The following is a 15,351-nucleotide window of genomic DNA, read 5'->3' on the forward strand; positions in this document are numbered from 1 at the left end:
CTAATGGAAAACGAAACAATGTAAACAATAAAACCAACATATATAACCCTCAACTTGACTGTGAACAGCCTCTTTTCAGGTGCAAGAAATTAATTATATTCAAAGAACAAAGGAAAAATAGATAAAACAGTGGAAAACACTAGAGAAAAAGTAAAAAGTTCTTTACAAAAGTCCATGAGTTTGAGTCCCAATGATGCCAATGGAGAGGAGAGAAGAAGAACGGAAGGAACATCCCTATTAGAGGAACTTGACATAGATGAGGCTGAAGGTGCTGGAACGTCCTCAAGAGGCAGGAGGCAACACCTGAGCAGCTGTCAGAGTGAGAAAAAACATCAAGTTAATAAAGTGTTGATGTGGGATGATACTCACCTCTGTGTCTTTAATACAATCAAGCCTTTCCTTCATAAATTACTAGGAACATCGACATTTTATTGCAAGACTGAATGCTCCTATTATGTTTGGCAAAGCATATTAATTACAATAGAAGATGCAGTATTAACAGGTTTACAATAAAACATGTGGAAAACATTTTTGTTAGACCAATGTGCTGATCTCAGAATGCCTTTGAGTCGGGAACCTGCCCAGAAAGCTTTAGAAGCCATGGCTTCCCTGGAAGAGTGTGCACCAAGGATGGAAGTATCGATGCCTGCAAGAGACATCACCCACCTAACCCAACAAGCCAGAGTAGGAGAGGAAACAGGTCTGTGGGATTTTCTAAAGGAAATGGGGATTTGGGAATATGAAAACGTTCTGAGATCAGTTGTTTTGTGTTCATTCACTTTAAGGCATTTTCCGACACAAAGTTTGGGTTGAGCGGGAAAATAAGGGAAAGACACAGATGTTAACTATGTCTTTGTGAGTCTGTGAACTGAGAAAAGAACACCTGTGGGGGTAAATTGGTGAGAAGTCACATCCAACACTTTAACATCAGATAGTCGTTTGATTGAGATAAGATGTAATATCATAGCCAATTTTGCAGATAACATTTTCTGTGAAAGATCATGATTATTATCAGGACAAGAAATAAACAATTGTAATACTATATTCATAACCCACAATTTGCTGTATTTTGGGATAGGAGGATTACAACATTTCTCTCCCATTTAACAATCGACAGATGAGTAGATGTTCTCCCATCGGTTTTCCATTGGTGTAGGGATGATTCATTGAAATACCCAATCGGTACAAATTAATAAATCTAGATCCAAATCTAAATATAGTACGATAAGTGTAGACTATATCCACTGACAAGGGATTGATATCCCCAACACCAGCTTGCCTATAAAGACCAAGCTGATTTGTTGATCTTTGAGGTATTAGAGGCCCTGGATTCGTTGATATATTCAGACGCTTCGGACTAAATGAAAGCTCAAGACTGGGAGATCCCGCTATTTTCCAGGTGGAAATGCTGAGGCAGTTGTCTAGTACTAGATTGTGAGGAAAGCCCGACGGATCCAAAAGACGGTTGTGTAAGGAGGGGAGGAATACTGGGTAGTCGATCCCTGCTTCCAGAAGAGAGGGGAACCGTACTTGTGACTGCCAAAGAGGAACTACTGGCACTAAAGTTGCCTGTTAGCATCTGGCCTGTGGTAAAACCCTGTTGATCTTCATGAAAGGGGGAATGGCATAGTTGGTGGAATGGGTCCAGTCTTGCAAGAAAGCACCTGTAGCTAAAGCTAGAGGATCTGGACACCAACTGAAGAAACAAGAAAGTTGAGCATTGAGTCTGGTGGTAAATAGATCTATGTGGAAAGGACCCCATTTGTGTAGAAGCAAACTGAATACCAAAGTATGAAGTATCCAGTCACTTGAGTTGTGGTAATAATGGGAGTGCCAATATGCAGTGGTATTGAGGTGTCCTGGTAAGTATTCTGGCAATACTGAAATGTTGAGATGGCAAGATCCCCAGAATCTCTTTCCTAGCTCCGCTAGGGGTGTGGATCTAGTACCCCTGAGATGGTTGGTGCTATGGGCTGTGTGATATTGCAAAACCAAAGGAAATGACGGACGGAGTGTTGAACATTGCAAGCACTCACCCCCAGTCAACTGATCTGGGTTTAATCCATCACCGTTCTTTAGCCCACTCGGCCACCCCAGTTCAGACATGGCCATATGCAAATCATTCTGACCCTGTGCCTCATGGGAACAGTCCAGCCCGAACTGCCAAGCCATGTCTTCCCTGGACCGGAAACAAGCTTCCTAGGACCGGTTTCTGGCATTTCAGCCGTCTTCAGCCAGGCTTGCTTAAATCCAGTGGCAAAGTGAGCAAGGGACTCACGTCTGAGCAAACCCTGCCAACTTATGGCGAACAAAGCAAAACCAAAGGAAATGACGGACGGAGTGTTGAACATTGCAAGCACTCACCCCCAGTCAACTGATCTGGGTTTAATCCATCACCGTTCATTAGCCCACTCTGCCACCCCAGTTCAGACATGGCCATATGCAAATCAGTCTGACCCTGTGCCTCATGGGAACAGTCCAGCCTGAACTACCAAGCCATGTCTTCCCTGGACCGTAAAAAAGCTTCCTAGGACCGGTTTCTGGCATTTCTGGCTGTGTGATATTGTCCATAAGCAGAAGAATGGAGCATTGCCCTCTAATGATAATGATAAATGAAAGATAGTTCTGCTGATTCAGGCATCTAAATGGTCTAGCGCCTGTTAAAGCTCCAGCTCCAGCTGAGATTCAGCATCAATGCGGATAGAGTCAGAGTAGGCGAGACCCTCGCATAAATGACGGATCTTTAGTCTTTGAAGAGCTCAATAATGGAGAGGATCCAGAGAGATTGTCTGTATTGAGGAAGACCGAAGACCCACAATTCTCGCTAGAGAGCTGAGGGAAATAAAGTAGCTGTGAAGGGTTTGGAGAATCTCTAATTTGGTTGCGTTGACTTTTTTTGAAGAGAGATGAAAGGTGGCACTCGAAGAACTTATGAGAAAACCTAGAAACTATTTGAGTTGAGAGAATGAGCGCAGATTTCTCTGTGTTGGTTAGAAAACCCAACTCTGAATGAAGAGAGCACATGATATGTAGATGAGAATGTCGAATCTGAAGGTTTAAACACATTAACAGAATGTCATCTAAGTAGATGAAGAGTCTGATACGCTGAGACCCCAGGTGTGCGATTACTGGCTTCCTTAGTTTTGTATAGCAGCATGGTGCTGAAGAAAGGACAAATGGAAGAGAGAGAAAACGATTTGTTTTTCCCTGCCATTGAAACTGAAGACATTTTCTGTGACTTTGATGAATAGAGGTTGTAAGATATACATCTTGCAGATCTAACCTGACCCTCCAATCGTGTTGGAGTAGCGAATCACTGAGGTGTAGAATAGTTTTCATCTTGAAATGATGGGTAACAACGAACTGATTGAAGAGCTTAAGATTGATTACTGGTCTCATCTTTTTTTTATTTTTCTTCTGTACTAGAAAGATGGAACTGAAGAAACCTGACGGATCTGAAAGAGAAGGTTGGATTGCTTGCTTTTGTAGAAGAGTTTGCATTTCTTGTGAAATTAGATTGGACCTTTTGGAAGAAACATTTAAAGGAGGATTAAACACTGTTTGGAAAAGCTTTGCCTAAAGCTCTATAACATAATCTTGTATTACATTTAGAACCCAAGTATCTGAAGTTATTGTTTGCCACTTTGTGAGGGAATACTGAAGACGGACACCTACAGGAGGTTGGCCAGAACATAGACTCACCTGACTGGGAGTTGGCCCTGAAGCTTTTTTGTCCAAGCCCTCGATACCCTCTGCTTCTCTGAGGGTAGAACTGTAGCTTGTATTCTTGGTAGCCACAGTAATTTGAATTGAAGGAGCCTCTGTATCCTTAGTTACAATAGTTACAGCTGGTAATGCGGCTCCTGCTTCTACCGGCCCTTGCAAATACCCACTGGGAAAACCCTTTTATAAGTGATTGCTGTGCCTTGTCTTTAGAAGTAAAAGTAGTGACATATCTACTAAGTTCCTTGATAAAGGAATCTCCAAATAAAAGTCCCTCAGTCTTGATACCAGGGTCCACAGTAGCATGATTTGCCAGCTTAGGGTCCAATTTCAGGACTAATCCTTTCCTCCGCTCGTGGGTGATAGCAGAATTTGTGTTTCCAATTAAACAGAAGGCCCTTTGGATCCATAAGGACAGATCTTTTGGATCAACGGAATTGTTGTCCAATCTACCTGCTTCTACCATATCAAAAATACGGGCCAAGGGACCAATAATGTCAAGCAACTTGTACTGGCATGTGGACCAGGCCTTGTCCACGCCTTTGCGCGTATTCTGACCAATCTTAGAAAAAAAAGTAAGTAAAGACAGGTCAATGGTTGAGTGGAAGTGATGATAGAAGACAACGAATGTCTAGGGCATTCAGATTTCAACTTGGTCCTAGTTTTTTTATCCAAGGGCATCCGAATCATGGAGGCAATGTAATTAACCATGTGTTCGGCTGGAAACCATTTGGTTCAATTGGGATGATGGATGAGACTGGGTCGAACAGGGGCATCCCATCTGCATCAACAACTGTTTTGGCCACCAAATGGTCGTGAGTGGGCGATCACACTTTTGACTTTTTCGGGGGAGGAGAAGAAAAAGGATCAGGAGGAACAAAGTTAACCACATCATCGTCTACATCTGGTTCTGCCATGTCGTCATCAGTATCAAGGATATGAGAGATAACTATTTTTAATGACTGCTTCTGGATGTTTTTGTACTTTGTTTTGCACTTAGAAGGTGTCTTAGAATTAACCTCCTTATTAGGAGGACTATGAGGAACTATGTCTTTAACCGTGTGTGAGGTAACCTCACTATTCAAAAGTGCAGTCAGAAATGGGAGTAGATCATTGCACATTCTTTGACAATATGGGTAAAGTGGTGGTTTTATGTTTTCTGCTTTCCCCCGCAGAATGGGCCCATAAAGTCTTGGACATAATATTCACCAAGAATTTTTGATATTTTCAGACATTTTATCCATTGAGGCTGAAACAGCCTGTTAAACAGAAGACTGAATTCATTTAATCAACTAGTTTTTGAAAAACTTCTCCATCCACTTCATTCGTTGCGACAGTTGTCTATCTCCATTTACTTATCTTTGCTGCGGACAGCAAGAAAAGAGGGCTGTTCGTAGTCAGGTTGAAGGTTATACATGCTAGGGTCATCCTATTGGTTCTGATGAACAGTTTTTCGTTTCCCATTGGCTAATGTCCCCTAATCCTCATTGGACTTTTATGTTTCTTGACTGCTGCTATCCAATAAATGGAGATTAGAAAAGCATAATAGGAGCCTCCGTGCAAGAAAATCGTGTTTTTATGAGCTATTATTATTTTTGAAAAAATACATTATTTTTGTGCATTTGTTTAATTTGTTCCTAAACACATTTCTCATTGGAAATGGACAGTGTCCCATCTAGGGGAAAACATGTACCTTTATTTCACATTGTGTGACACTTGTGTCTGCGAGTCCATTTTTGTTCTGATGGCTGGGTCTAGTCCAAGCTCCCTTTGAGTGGTGTTCGTAGGCCCTGTGACACTGACATGTTTCTACTTATTGACATGCATGACAATGGTAACAACTGCCTGTCAGCGTATGGAGCTTCTTCTTTTGTCTTTTGCGTCTTTTGTGCTAACGGTCCTGGTGCAGAGAAGGTGTCTTATCACTTTTAAACCTCTATCTTCCTTTGTGCAAAATGGTTTTTTCCATAGTCATATTGTTGAGGTCCTTCTTCAAATATATAATATGTATCAGTAGTTTGTGGATGTTCAATACATAGTCTCTATTCAGTAGAAACCAATAAAGAACATTATAGAACAAATACATTTTAAAGAAATTCCATCCTGTAACCAAACGCAATAACTATAGATCACCCTGGCTCTGGTCAGCAGAGGTACCAGAAATTTCAATTACGTGCAGACTTTGAAAGTGTCAAAAGGCAATAAAATTGTGAAAGTGTACATAGTATAATTAACTTGGGTTAATGCGGAGAGTCCTTACGAACCAGAAACAGCTACAGTCATGATGTGGCATCGACTGCAGTTACTATGTAATTTCTGCACAGGAGTCCCGGAGTATTGCAGAAGAAAACACACACAAATAGTTCACTATGTAATTCATCACCTAAAATCACTTAATGTCAGTGCAGATCCAAAAAAACGAAGCTTCTTGTCATGGTGAAAGAAAAAATGAAATTTTACGAAATGAAGCAAGCCCTTTACCTTTCTCTAAATGTGTCTGTTTTGTAACTGCATGATAAAAGATTGTCCCCCCTGGAGTCTGTCAGTTACACAGTGTCATAGGTAATGCTTCAAGAGTGTGTTATTTAACGGGATGCAGACATATCACTCTGAGGCTGAGTTGCTAAGCAGTATTGCGTGAATTGTATTACCTACAACAACAGAGAGTGGTCCCCTATTTTTTTTTTAGCTTGGCAGGCTTTTACAAATATGTGGTTTCATCACTTGTGGGCTGTGCAGATGGCTTATCTTTACTATGAAATGTATGATTACACAATGTTATGATGATAGTAACAGTAATACAATCCCTATAATACTAGCAATAAAATAATAATAATAAAATTAAAACAATAACGACAATTATAATTATAATAATGACAATGATGATAATAATATTACTCCGGCGGCACTTGTGTTGGTTGGTGTGGATGCTGGTGAGGGCACACAGTACTTCCTCTTTACATCTCATGTATATGTACTGGGCATGTCTACGGCACCGATGCTGATAAGTGTGCGGCAGATCTTTTACTATGAGTTAAGTCATATGTACACTTCAGCCTTCTTCAGTTTTCACTTTTATGTCTACAATCCCCTGTTGTGCAATCCCAGTCCCACACAAAGTCCTGCTGCTTCTGCACCTAACCTACTGTCCATGGATACCAGTGTTTCCCCTTAGGATCTGCTTTCATTTATTTTTTTGTGGTTTTGTACTTTAAAAATACCTTGTGTTCATCGTAATTTAGCCTTTATCATTTACTAAATTAGTGTCAATACAAAACTCAGTTCTAATATGTCATATTATATTACTTACAGTGGTTTAAGTTACAAACATTTGAGTGTAACATTCCTATCATTTGTATGGTCCTCTTGTTCACTTAAAGTAGCGCCAGGACACCTCAGGGTAGCAGTGCGCTTTAGAAATCTTGATAACATAACATAACATAACATAAAGTTTGGATGCCCATTATTGTCCTCGTCAGTGGCGGCCTGTACTTTTAGCAGGAGGTGGTGGGGGGCGGTCTGGGCACAAACGCACACACAAAAAACACCCACTCACAGTCATGCTTCCCCACACGCACACACACATGCATCCATTCACAACTCTCACTCGCAAATATTCATGCACTCACCAAACATGAAAAATAAAATCATACTTACATGCACAGCTCTGTCATTGGCAGCCAATGAGGGAGAGACGCAGTCCCTCACTCTTCACAGAGTGGGATGGAGTCAGTGAGACTGCTGACCCGACCCCACTCTGTGATGAGGTGTGAGTGATTGACACTCAGCCCTGGGCACATCCAGGCTTAGAACTGGAGCATCTAGTTTGGAGGCAATCAGTGACGCTTCCCCTCGTCACGAGGGGGAGGTCCTTGAGGTGCTTTGCCAGGCAGAATGAGTCATGACCGCAGAAGCTGTGACTTCTTCAGTCCGGCAAAGTTCAGCTCAGTTAGCCAGGAGTCTGCCTATTTAGCGCTTGTCTAGCGCCTGGCTGCCTGACCTTAAAATAAAGAGTGGACTAAAGGTGAGGGGGCGTTGCTCTTTAGCCCATTAGTACGGGCCGTGGCCGGCCTTGGATTCTCTTGGACGGGACCCAAGGTGGTTTGATGCCATTGCGTTGTGTGGTGATTGTAATGTTCAGTAATGAATCACATTGGAAAGAGGCTTGCTATGGTAGGCTGATTAATGTATTACTTTGTAATGGGATGTTATGGCGCAGTGACTGGCTAGATTCTGTCCTGGATATTTGTGTTACTTTGTGTTTATGGGTGTACATTCTCTAGGTCTTTGCTGTTTGCCCCATTCACCTGGGCAGCATTTTCGTCCATTGGTCGGCAGCTAACTGTACTGAATGGTTGTTCTGTATGTTGATGCAACAATAAAAATGTGCTTTTGAGGTGGCAATGTTTAGAGTCCCGGTAAAAGTGCCAATAATGATATTGATGCGCACCACCTACTAATGAACACCTATGGGGTGTGAATACAAAAATGTACCTTTTAGTCACAATCCTGTAGTGGATTAAGTCTTGGACTTTGGCAGCTGGTTGTTGGGTATCATATCGCCCAGAAACATTCATGTGTTTCTTATGGATGAACCTACTATACTCACATGTTCATGTATTTGAAGTCGGGGTAAAAAATAGCAGAGGAAGGCAAAGGAATACCATTCTTTGGCTCTGTTCTAAGAGCAAAATCAGTTAGGACAGTATGATGCATCTGAGCTGTGGATGGTGGCATCATAGATTTGCTTCTGTGGGAAAGTGGCAGAAACTTTGCTATTACACAGCAGGAGACTTGTTGGGATGGAACAGTCAGGAAGTAGATTTGACAGAGTTTTGTAGTACTGGTGTTAAATTCTATAATCGAACAAGAAGTGGATATAAGTTTTTTTTGTGTGTCTGCATTGCAACTGTACTGATATTGACTCCTGTTGGATTAGTATTCTGACGTTCAAACGATTAAGCCAATTCCTATTGGCTTAGAGACAGTCTCTATGGGTATGTTATCCTTACACTTGAAAGACTATGTCAAATAAATAACTGGATTCACATCACCCACTAACCAGTAAAACAAAGTCAGAACTGAAATGTTACTGTAGCATTCAACGAAAGAGAGGTCCCGTGTTCAGCAAACGCCTATCATCAGGAGTGGGAGCTATGCTACCAATCTACAGATTAGGCATGTGTGCCTTCCAGCAATATTACACTTTTCACGTTGAAGTCCTTTTTAGGTCTCGCCTGACCCAGCACATGCGCTGGTCTGGCGAGACTTATTGAGAGGGCTCCAAAAAGTGCTACCAGGCCAGCCTAGGGCTACATTGCATGTGCGTGGGCGCGCGCGCCGCGCTTTACCGTGATTTACTTTCACTTTCGCTGCCGCACGGCCGCTTTGATCTTTGATCGCGATCACTTTTGCAGCCGCATGGCCGCTTGGCATAGTCAATAGGTCTCGCTTTTGGGACCTTATAAGTATTTAGTTATGCAACTGTTGTCTGGCTAAACACTTATAAGGTCCCAAAGGCGAGTCTTATTGGCTATGCCAATGCTTGTTCTTCAGTAGATAACAATGCCCGAAAGGAAACTTCACCACATTGGTTATGTAGCAAGACGCAATTTTCTGCCAACATTTAGATTTCAGCCCTATACGCCATCTTCTTACCTCGCTCCACGAGAACCTCTTAATACATGTCTAGGCATGCCTTACCCACTATCTCATCCCTGTGTAGAGGAGGCAGAAGAGAAGATGGAAAGCATATTCAATGAAGTCTTATTGCCTTCCCGAAGTAGTAGTGTTGGATCTATTACAAACCTGAGGCTCAATTAGTGTATACAGTGTCAGAAAGCTTATGAGTTTGATATGTCTGACAGAACTTCTTGAAATGAGTTGTGTACTTTAAAACTAATGAACAGCTAATGGATCCTATCAACATTCTGTAAGTGTATTCACTGCAGCATAAACCTCAGATGTTTGTCAATGAAAACAACAAAAGAATTGTTGTAAGAAAAGAAATTGTGTTACTAGGAAGTGATGTCTTGGTCATACTATCCAGTAAGCGCCTGGGGTGGCATTAATTTATTTTTTTTCCGACAAAAGGAGAAAATGCATACCTAGATGGCGACGCAATTTGTTTTCTTATGTCAGCATGCCATCTCTGTTTTCCTGTTCTGATGATAATCTCACAGAAATGTGATTCCGAAGTTGTAGCTCGCCTCAAGGCATGCAACCGGTTGACAGGTTACCTTGGCTTTGCTCCCTGAATCCAAAAGCTGATTAACTTTTCTGGCTGATGTGCAGTAGCATCATGGTAACTTCCCCGTAAGCTAGTGATGGGACTTATATATATGGTTAAACTTATGTTCGGATATCTATTGTTTCTCATGGGAGTAATATTGCCCCTTGAGCAATAATAGACTTGTAATCTTGTAGTTTTGTGTCCCTGCACAATTGGGCAGGTAGACATTTCCGATTTTAAGGATTTTTATTGGTCACAAGTGTTCATTGAGCTACATACATCTGATGTTACTTCTTCATACACTAGTAATGCATGAAATGTGACTGGTATTTCTCTGTGTGTGTGTCACTGCCTGTCTTACTGAAGTTGCACCTCATTGGCAAAAGCTTTTGCCCTATTTGATGTCACTTATTTGTGAAAAAAGTTGAATTTATCCAAATACTGATTCAAAGAATTACGATGTATGGATTTTGACATGTTAGGCTAAGAATTTCTTCATTCCACTCATGTATACGAAATAGTTCACCAAACTGGTTGGAGTGTTCCATATGAATAAGACTGTTTTGAAGGAAGGAAGGAATGTCCATCAATTGTTCTTTTTGCATTTGTCACCCCGAGTGGGATGGGTATGCCCAGACGTGGGTCCCGTGCTCTCCATGCCACTGGAGTCAAGCTATCCTGGCTGATGAGGGTTGAAAGCCTGAAACTGGTCCTAGGATGCTTGTTTCCAGTCCAGGGAAGATTTGGCCTGGCAGTTTGGGCTGGACTGTTCCCATTGGGCGCAGTGTCAAGACTGATTTGCATATAACGGGGTCCAAACTGGAATATCATGGATTTAGGCCCATATCTCTGTACTGGGGTGAATGTATGACATTGTTCTGCATTCTGTCCATCAATTGTTCTTTTTGCACATATCATCTCCCTAGCCTCGGCCTCAGTTCCACATTTTGTGATTACGGATAAATCACTTAATCTCAATCTCCCCATTTCTAAACACAACAAGCATTGGAAAAGCCAGTAGGTTTCGCCTGTGTGAAATATATTGTTTTTAGGTCTCATCTACTCCGCACATTTGCTGTCTCGAAGAGACATGTTGTGTCTGTCTGTGGGTTTACAGGTAGCCCATCTCCTACCATTGGTAAACTTCAGGTTCACTCTCATTTTCTTTGATGCCATGCATCATGGCCTGCGCGTGTCATGCCCTCTTCTTGTGTTTGTGCACTCGGCTTCCACTGCTATTTTTTCTTTGTTTCCAAGCACTTCGTAGGAGTACTTGTGTTTTCAGGCTATCTCCCTTGTACATATACACACTTCCTACTAAAATACATGTGTGTGTACATAAACAAATGCATTTCTAAAAAAGTTGTTAAAACACGAACAGCACTTGTTTATTTGTTTTTTGCAGTTTCCGATGGTATTGGAGTGCTTGCTCCATCCTCGTCTTGCCATAGCACGAACACGAGCCAATGGTATTGGAGCGCTTTAACTGCTCACCAATTACATTCCACAATGACACCTTGATTTTTGTCGCTGATCCTGCTTCAATTAAGGTCGTTATTTTACCGCTTCATTGTTGCTTCCTCTTGCCCTTTCCTGACATTGCTTGCCCATCAACCCATCCCCTCCTTCTTCCCTGTTTGACCAGCCCACCACTACCTTCCTTGTTGCTGCTGTTTTTATTTTTTTTACACGATCCAGTGGTATTGGATTGCTTGTTCCGTCCTCCATCTTGCCATAGTGCTAACACCAATTGATGGTACTGGAGTGATTAAAGTGCTCACAAGTTACATTACACAATGACACATCATTGTCGTACGCAGGGGAAAGCGTACGTGATTTGCCCAGAATCAGAAACTGTTTAGCCGACCCCAAGATTTGAACCTGGTTCCCCAGTCCCACAGCCGGCAGCTCTGGCCGCATCCTCACTTCACTTCAAAGCTCCACAACTGTTTCTCTTCATCACTTCCACATTTGTTCAGCAAGAACCTGTCAACACCAAAAAAGCATTGGCAAAGCCAGTAGAAGTCAGCAACGCCCAAGCTATTGGCCTTCTCAATGTAAATTTCTGTTAGCCATGTTGTCTAGCAGCATCTGCTGTTCAGCACGGCTGAAAGTCTGTGAACAAAAGTGCTATGATGCAGCCAGTGCAGGCCACGCCCTAAAGATTTTTTGTGTTAGGACGGGAAGGACAATAAACTCAACATGGGGATGGGGGGGCGAAGAGACTCGGCATCAGCTTAACATTCTGGGCTTTCAGTGACTTTCAGCTATGTTGAACAGCTGATGTGCTGCTAGGCAACATGGCTAAAAGACATTCACAGTGACAAGCCCAACAGTTTGGGCATTGCGGAGACCTATTGGCTTTGTCAGTGGTTGTCATTAAAACAAGTCAGTATCCTCTAACAAAATCTTTGGGTTTATGTAAATAATTTAGTAGGCAGCGCCACTTTAAATGTGACTTTGTCAATAAAATTATGCATCTCTCAAAAAAGTTTATTCATGACTGACACATTTCACCCTATTCATTTTTTGTCTTTGGAATGTGATTTCTATTTGTTGAGAGTAGCTCGAGGGGAAGCAAGCAAATAGTAAAACACCTCCATGCCACGGTAGTAAAAACAAGCATTGGCAAAGCCAATAGGTGTCACCTATTGTCCGTGGTATGATTTTGTTTTTTACTTTAAGTTATATTGCACAGTAGCCCAACTGCTCTGCAATATGCAAAAAAAATTTGACAAAGTCAATAGAATTCACATAGGCGAAACCTATTGGCATTGCCACTGCTTGTTTTCTCTGTGCCACAATGCAGAAAGAGGGTTGCTCCAGGGCAGAAATTGAGAAAATGGATTGAGGAGCCATTTCTAAATAATATAATGTTGTAATAAAGATTTCTTTGATTTCAAAGATTTTTATTGAAATTTTTGCATAAAAAAGGAACACAAAACAAAAGCACACAAAACTAAACATTTAGTCATACAAAAACATAGAACATGCACAAAATCTGCGATTTCTACGATCTACAGCACCTTCCGCTTCCCTCTATTTTCTTTATAGTCTGCCTTCCCCTTCTGTTCTAATAAGGGGTCTCAGGTATGTGGGAGGGGGAAAGATGCGTGATCTTCAGTATGTGTATAGGAGCACAGAGAGAGAGAGAGGGAACTTGGTGGATTGTTCTAGAAGCTAGGCGGCAGGTGTCAGTCTCGCCTTCTTCAGGGGTGTTCATATGGGCCTAGGTACTTATCCATAGATGGCCACATCCCTCTGTTAGGCTGTCTCCACGGTGAGTCACGTAGGCACATTGCGTCTGCCCCTCTAAGATATGTTACCCAGTTGAGCCACCCTTTGAACGATGCCTTGGATGTGTCCTTCCACTTGTTTAGAATCAATTTAATCCCGGCAGTTAGCAAAAGGTCAAGTAGGTCTCTATCTTTTTGAGACATTGGGTCTGTCGTGATAGGTGTAGTTACTAGGATTGCGAACTCTGGAATAAGGGAACACCCTAGCATGTCTGTTAGACAGTTAAAAAAATGTCCCCAGTAGGTTTTAACTTTAGGGCAGTAAAAGATGAGGTGTGCCAGATCTCCCTTATCGCTATTACAGTTCCAGCATAGGTCATTTGTGTTTATCCCCAGTTTCCCCAGACGAGCGGGAGTCCAGTGCAGTTTGTGTAAGATCCAGAATTTTGTCTGAGCCTGTACCGGGGTTACTTTACTGTGTGTGGGGGAGGACCATAGTATTTGGCTTTCCTTTTCGCTTAGAGTGTTACCTCGCTGTGACTCCCAGTATGTTTGTGTTTTAGTGTTGAGTCTTGAAGTATTTGGGCGCAGTAATATATAGATGTGTGACACATGGTGTCCCGTTTTGTTGAGGCTAGACATGTACTGGAAGATTGAGGGCGTGGCCTTAGACATTCTTGCTCTAGACAGTGTTGCTTTTATCTTTAGAAAGTTATATAATTCAATGTCGGGTAGAGTGTGTTTGTTTTTAAGCGAGCTGAACGTGAAGGGTCTCCCTTCATCCTCTAATTGGATGGGAAGGGATATTCCTGCTTCCACCCATGTCTTCATATATAGTGTCTTGCCTTTGTATTTTATTTTATTATTTGACCACAGTGATTCCCATCTCGATTCTGTTATTCTATTTTCTAACTTTTGATCAACTTTCAGTAGGGCGTTTCTGGTGTTTGTAAGTATGGTGTTCATTAGAGTGTTGTGTCTGTTGGTTGTTAGAAGCGCTAATGGCTCTAGGTTGTTTAGCATGGCTCTTTCTACTTTCAGCCACGCCGGTGTGTATTCCTGGTCTGGTAAAATCCAGTAGCTCCCTTGTTTTGCTAGGAAGGCTGTTTGAAAAGTCTTGAAGTCTGCCAAGTTTAACCCCCCTAGAGTTTTTGTCAATCTTAATTTTTTAAGGCTCATCCTTGGTTTTTTGTCTCGCCAGATGAAGTTATTTAGCATCTTGTCAATTTTGCGGTGGAAGTCGACATGGATATCATACTCAGTGGATAACCACATTTTAGAGAGAGGAATTTGGGTTTTCACTATTTTTGCATTGACAACGTCAATAGGTCTTGACTTAATGTGCCAAGGCTTCCCTTTGATACAGTCATGTTTTATGTTTTATTTCAGATGAAGTGAAGTAAGTACCTCATGCATTTCAATGTAAGCACTGAGGTGGCAGGATACACTCGATCAGCCTCTAGCATTAGGTGAGAGGTGAATGCCCCACTGGTTTGAGCCAAGACGTGACTGAGAAAGTCTAAAGCGAATGGCTGAAAGAAGTTGGTCATATAACACCACTAGCCAAAAGGTGTGCACACATAGCCCACATGTGTACTTTGTAAGCAATATGCTCATATATATGAACACCTAAACCTAAAATGGAAGTAATGACTGTTGCCTCAATCTTATTGCAATCTTTCAACTTTCACACTGTGTAGAAAATGTGTTTTTCAATTCTTTCATAATCGGTACAAATTAACCAGTGTGGTTACTGGTTTTCTGGTTTACTCTATTACCTATCAGACAAGCAGAAGACGTTACATGAGTGTGTTTGCACTTTTTTTTTTTTTACTAGTGCAAAGTTATTCCAATAAGACCACAGATGCACTATCACCACAATGTGAAAGTGAACCCAGACACTGGTGTTGGTTATGCAGCAGTTTTTCAAAGCAATTGTGTTGTGAGCCGCGCATGCGCTACCATTGCTGGTTAGCCCGCGCGCTGCACACAGCAAAGCAGGAAACATGCGGCAGTATTCTCGTGCGAAGTTTAAACGATACCAGATGCACTGCTGATATTACGATAGTTCACAAACATGGCGGCGCTGCTTCCTTCGGCGCGTGGGTGCACATGTGCGCGTGGTCTTGCTGTGACGGCCTTTGTTGCTGTGAGCCCCTC

The 15,351-nt window shown here is 42.0% G+C and overlaps 1 protein-coding gene across 2 annotated transcripts in view; it reads left to right on the plus strand.

Moving 5' to 3' along the window:
- GLI3 (GLI family zinc finger 3) overlaps window positions 1-15,351 on the plus strand; it is a 363,934-nt gene that overhangs the window by 25,470 nt on the left and 323,113 nt on the right. The window lies entirely within an intron of this gene.

Source organism: Triturus cristatus, chromosome 5_2 (genome assembly GCF_964204655.1).
Source record: "Triturus cristatus chromosome 5_2, aTriCri1.1, whole genome shotgun sequence".
Classification (NCBI taxonomy): domain Eukaryota; kingdom Metazoa; phylum Chordata; class Amphibia; order Caudata; family Salamandridae; genus Triturus; species Triturus cristatus.